The sequence below is a fragment of the Vigna unguiculata genome, chromosome 5 (genome assembly GCF_037176805.1).
Source record: "Vigna unguiculata cultivar grain cowpea cultivar isolate G323 ecotype 2 chromosome 5, ASM3717680v1, whole genome shotgun sequence".
Lineage (NCBI taxonomy): Eukaryota > Viridiplantae > Streptophyta > Magnoliopsida > Fabales > Fabaceae > Vigna > Vigna unguiculata.
This window is the reverse complement of record NC_140796.1, coordinates 24,823,641-24,830,385: the sequence shown is the minus strand read 5'-3', so window position 1 is coordinate 24,830,385 and position 6,745 is coordinate 24,823,641.

The following is a 6,745-nucleotide window of genomic DNA, read 5'->3' as shown; positions in this document are numbered from 1 at the left end:
TGGCCTTTGGATTGTGCACAAATTTATCATTATGTAATGATAGACTAGAAAAACAGTTGCAGTACTTCCTGTACAAAAATTACAACGTAAAAAGGCACTTATGGAGTCACAAGAGGACATTTAAATCTCGAACCAGAAAACTTTATTTTTAATTCAATCTTGAATTTGAAATACTTATTGAAGTTGTTTGGTGATGATTGATGGTGATAGAAATACTTGTATGGCCTTTGGATTGTGCACAAATTTATCATTATGTAATGATAGACTAGAAAAACAGTTGTAGTACTTTTCCTGTACAAAAACTACAACGTAAAAAAGCACTTATGGAGTCACAAGAGGACACTTAAATCTCGAACCAGAAAACTTTATTTTTAATTTAATATTCAATTTGAAATACTTATTGAAGTTGTTTGGTGATGATTGATGGTGATGGAAATACTTGTATGGCCTTTGGATTGTGCACAAATTTATCATTATGTAATGATAGACTAGAAAAACAGTTGCAGTACTTCCTGTACAAAAACTACAGCGTAAAAAGGCACTTATGGAGTCACAAGAGGACATTTAAATCTCGAACCAGAAAACTTTATTTTTAATTCAATCTTGAATTTGAAATACTTATTGAAGTTGTTTGGTGATGATTGATGTTTTGTGATAGAAATACTTGTATGGCCTTTGGATTGTGTACAAATTTATCATTATGTAATGATAGACTAGAAAAACAGTTGCAGTACTTCCTGTACAAAAACTACAACGTTAAAAGGCACTTATGGAGTCACAAGAAGACACTTAAATCTCGAATCAGAAAACTTTATTTTTAATTCAATCTTGAATTTGAAGTACTTATTGAAGTTGTTTGGTGATGATTGTTGGTGATGGAAATACTTGTATGGCCTTTGGATTGTGTACAAATTTATCATTATGTAATGATAGACTAGAAAAATAGTTGCAGTACTTTCTGTACAAAAACTACAACGTAAAAAGGCACATATGGAGTCACAAGAGGACACTTAAATCTCGAACCAGAAAACTTTATTTTTAATTCAATCTTGAATTTGAAATACTTATTGAAGTTGTTTGGTGATGATTGATGGTGATGGAAATACTTGTATGGCCTTTGGATTGTGTACAAATTTATCATTATGTAATGATGGACTAGAAAAACAGTTGCAGTACTTCCTGTACAAAAATTACAACGTAAAAAGGTACTTGTGGAGTCACAAGAGGACACTTAAATCTCGAACCAGAAAACTTTATTTTTAATTCAATCTTGAATTTGAAATACTTATTGAAGTTGTTTAGTGATGATTGATGGTGATGGAAATACTTGTATGGCCTTTGGATTGTGCACAAATTTATCATTATGTAATGATAGACTAGAAAAACAGTTGTAGTCCTTTTCTGTACAAAAACTACAACGTAAAAAAGCACTTATGGAGTCACAAGAGGACACTTAAATCTCGAACCAGAAAACTTTATTTTTAATTTAATCTTCAATTTGAAATACTTATTGAAGTTGTTTGGTGATGATTGATGGTGATGGAAATACTTGTATGGCCTTTGGATTGTGCACAAATTTATCATTATGTAATGATAGACTAGAAAAATAGTTGCAGTACTTCCTGTACAAAAATTACAACGTTAAAAGGCACTTATGGAGTCACAAGAGGACACTTAAATCTCGAACCAGAAAGCTTTATTTTTAATTCAATCTTCAATTTCAAATACTTATTGAAGTTTTTTGCTGATGATTGATGGTGATGAAATTATTTGGACGGCCTTTGGATTTTGTCCAAACCATATTTCATGTAATTATATAGTTTAAAAGCAGTTGCAGTACTGCGTGTACAAAACGTAAAACGTAAAAAGGCACGTATGGACTAACAAAAGGACACTTGATTATCAAACTCGAAAAGTTGGTTTTTAAAAAAATGTTGATGAACAACAAACATATTGAATCCAATATAGGCAAATCCTGCACGAATTACACAATTCTAGTTTTGTTGCTCATTGCAAAAAACATCAAATGTCATTCACAAACAACAACCACAAAGCTGAGAATGTGTTTGTCAATGTCATCGGAGTTGAATGTGGAGAGTGTCATATCCACCAAAAAATGTGATATTCATTAAACTTACAACCTGCAAAAAAATAGATTTTCTTAAGTTGAGGAACAATTTGGGGAACAACTCATCAAAATGCCATTTCAATCATCGAACAAGAAAATACGATAATGGGGTTTCATTTCCGGAAAAACATCACAAAAATAGTGGTTTCATTTGGGGAAGAACATCATAAAAATAGGGGTTTGTAATCGGATAGTAAAACATACCAGAGCACCCTTTGATTTGCAGAACAAGAACACTTCAAATTAGGGCTTCCAATTCAACGCACGAAGCTATGGCAGCAATCCGCACTACTGCTGCACTCTCGCCTTTAGTTTAAACTGCAAAGGAAAGTTCTATTTTTCTAACTTTTCCTTTTTCTTCTCTTGCGCATGTATCACAACCTCACTATTCACTCCACCTTCTCTCACGCGTTTCTGCTCCCGTTTGATTAAAAATTATTAAAATAATAACTGCCACGTAGGCGGGTAACTTCGGGGTCAAAAAAGGGGGCATTCTATCATTATCCTTTTTCAAATCATATTTCTCTTTTTCACGTTGCAGCATGCAGCATGCAACTTTTTTTTTTGTTCTGTTTCTGCTATTTTGAAAACGTGCTGCCACTTTTATAGAAAAATAAAATAAAAACAGCTAAAGTTTAAGATTTTAACACAAAAGATTACCTAAGAGATAGTGAGGGTCATTTACATTAAAAAGGATTAGGGTTTTGAAAAAAAAGAGAGAAGAAAATGGCACACACACAAATTAGAGAGAAAGAGACGGAGATAAGCTATTGAGAATTGAAATGAGGCAATAAAGGAGATGATTGGAAGAACTTCTAAGAGGTAGAGGAAGTTAGCTTTGTTTTCTATTTTGTTTGAAACCAACCTTGCTTTCTTTTGTTGTTTGTTTGATGGATGAAATGGGAAAAGCATGCATGTGTAGTGTAGGGAAGGCTTGATTTTACCTTCTTTCTTCTTTTTGATAGTTCAACAACGAATGAGTCCTGTGATTGGTTTGTGCTGCCAAATTCGTGTAGTGAATGTGGTTGTGATTCTTGTTATATATGATGCAATGATAATGGGTTTTTGATGCAGTTTTTATTACTCGTATGATTCAATGCCACGACGTGCAACAATTATGTCTGCATATACTCGGTTCTTGGGGCAGGGGTTTGTTTCGTTTGCATTTTCGTGATGTTGGAGAGTTACGTGAAGGAGGAGAAGGATTTGAAAGGCTTGGGTCACATGCATTTTTCATTCTCTTCTTTATGTTGTTTAGGCGCAAACTTGTAAAAGTGCAGTTTGGTTTCTTTAGGGGTAGTTGGGGTTCTTTGTTGGGTGCATGAACTATAGGTTAAAGTGTATAGGTGCTGCCAACGTTTTACATGGTGACTTAAGTTTTGCACTTTTAAATATTGGTTAAATATTGATTAAATCTTGGTGCAGTTGGTGTTGCAATATAGGAGCCATAACATGCATGCATAGGAGTACTTTTATCTCATATTTTCTTTGGTACAGTACATAAGTTTCGTGGGCTATAGTTTTTGAGTTTCCAATAGGGTAGTTTTATGTAGGGTTTTGTTTGTCGTTATTTTTTTTAAAAGCTTTGAGTGCAGGCCATCACACTGAAAAATGGGTGCAAAGGTTATTCTCTTTCTCTCTCACGTAAATGAATGGGTTCATGCATTAGTTTTTCTCTTTCTTCCTTTTCTATTTCTCTCTCACGTAAAAGCATGAATATGGTGGTTTCTTTTTCTTTTTCCAGCATGAATATATGTGGGTTAGGTAATTAATATTTGAATGGGACAACCTAAAGTAAGTTTTTAGTGCAACCACATAATTCTTTGAACTCTCTCTTTAAAACTTTTGGGGTTGTATGTTCATGCAATAGGTATTATCTTCGAAATTTTTTGCCACCAGCCAAGAGAGCGGTCCAGTTTCACATCCATACCATTAGTAGTTTAAGGGTGCAAGCTACTTTTGCGAGGAAATATTTGCGTTAAGTGTTCCATTTGGGTGCAAGTTCGTTATTGTTTTTGTAAAGAAAAAGCCACAGTATTATTCTAAAGCTAAACTTTCTTTTGTTTTCCATTGACACTGCTAGTTGCATGGAATTTGGTTATTCAATTGCATGCATCTATTTCGTTAAAACACATGTATTTTGTTGACCATTTTCATACTTGAATGTGGACCCCATATATAACTTGCATTCACTTTCTGTTTCACTTTGTTTCCGACGTGGGTTTGGTGCAACAAGGTGTGGGGGTCTTTCTCTTCTAACTATCTCACGGTGGTTGGTTCATTGGTGGTGGATAGGATGTTTGACATTTAATGTGGATGAAGTTTCTTTGGCTTTTTGGAGAAAATGTTTGGTTCATTGTATTATTTAATTATTTGTATTTATATGTGTGACATATGAATTGGTTTTGTTATGGAACTTTATTTTTCAAGTATGATGTGACGGTGAGTACTTTGTTGGCAATATGTAATTCTCATGTGTTGCATGTTGAGAGCTTGAAAGCTTTTGGTGGAATTTAATGAAGATTTTAGATGAATGTGGTCCTATGATTGGTTTAGTATGATTGCTTAGATTTGGAGTTTGTGTGTTCAAACCAAGGATGGATTGTGATCATAATGTTTCGGTGTTACTAGAATGCAATTTTCAATGATAATTCTTTTTCGTCAAATGAGTTCGTTTTCTAACTATCCGTGACATCCCAAAATTGGGGTGTTACATCATACATAGGACTCGAACACAAGCCCCCTCACACAATCAAGGTACTCTCAACCACTTGAGCTAGTACTTTTTCCACATCATACCAATTACATTTAATGTCATCAATGTTCCCACCACCCGCATTTATTAATTAATTAATTATTTAATTAATTAATTTCACGGGTCTTATAGGCACTAGAAGGAGCGTGAAGCCCCACAAAAGATGAAGAGCAGGATGTGAGGGAGAAGCCACTGAGAGGGGTGATCAACTATATATCAGGAGGCTTCATAGGAGGTGGAGCCATTATGTCTGTGAGAAAAAAGTACATCCGAGCAATCCAAAGTGTCAATGTCGTATCTACATGTCCCCGGCAGCACATGCCACCTATCACATTCCGTGATGATGATTTCCAAGCCATTGACCCCCAACACGATGACCCAATGGTGATCTCAATGGAGATTGAAGACTTTACAGTAAGGAAAACCTTGGTGGACTAGGGTAGTTCAGTGGATATTCTGTACTGGGGCACTTTTAAAAAGTTAAGAATTTCGGAGGGAGAAATCCAGCAATACTCGGAGCCGATCATGAGCTTCTTAGGGGAGCGAGTGAATACGAAGGGCTACATCGATTTGTTCACCAAATTTGAAGCAGGGAGAATGACGCGAACGGTAAAAATTTGATACCTTATTGTTGACACTCTCTTATAATATTTTGCTAGGGAGACCTACGTTGAACATACTTGGTGCAGTGGTATCCACATACCACTTAGCTATGAAATTTTCGTCAACTTCGGGAGATATAGTCACTGTGCATGTAGACCACCCAACTGCGTGCAGATGCTACGCAGATAGCCTGAGAGAAAAACCCACACACCATGCTGAGAGCCCAGCACCGCTACAATAGCAACCTGGAACACCTTACATCTCAAGTTCTATTATAGTTAGTTTGTTAAATGCTTATTTTTTATTTTCAGACTTACGAAAGATTTGTGGATGATTGCGTAATAAATGATGTACTCTTTCCTACCTTGATCTTTTTTCCTTAAGGAGGGTTTTTGGTCAAGAAGGTTTTAACGAGGCATCGTAGCAATAAATAAAGCATAATTATTTCATTATTATTATGATTATCCTATGATTATCCTATGATTACATTATCTATTGCCAAAGCACGCATATATTTCAATCAAGAACAACAATCAATTAGTATTTCACACTCTTCTATGGGAAAGGAAGCTTCATCAAACTAGATGATCCCCCCATATCCATATCAATGGGAAAGGAAGCTTCATCGCCCTAGATGATCCCTCCATACCAACAAAAATTAAAATAACACACAACAATACACAAGGACAAATCCAAAAAACCAGAAGGCAAAAAGCTGGCACCATCCCGACCAAAAGTGGTCGAGTATATCCCGGACAAGCATGGCTGACCATATCACGTCCAGGAGTGGCCGGGTACACCTCGTCCCTAACTTGACCTGTAAACAAAATTAGCCAACAACATACAGAGAGGCACAAGCAGCAATTACAAACACAAAAGTCTAAGGAAACAAGCAAGTTCAAAATATAAGGTTAAAACATACAATGTGCGTTAATACATGTCCAAAGGGTGAAGACCAAAACTCAAAAGACAATTCATAAAACCAGAAAATACAAATCATCAGTCAATCCTCTAGAGAAGCAGTAGGTTTCTGTTGCCCACCAACATGGATGTCCTCAACAGCCATGAAGGAGCCTTCATACACATCTTTATCAATGTCAAAATGCTCATCCTCCATGTTGAAATTAAACAAATGAGAAGCCTGGCGTAGAGCCTTCTAGAAGCCCTCCTAATATTGGGACATCACGTACCCTTCCAGTTGATAAATTCGGCCAGCTCTCTTAGCGTTCTCCTTCTTCTATGTTGTCAGCTCCTCCTCT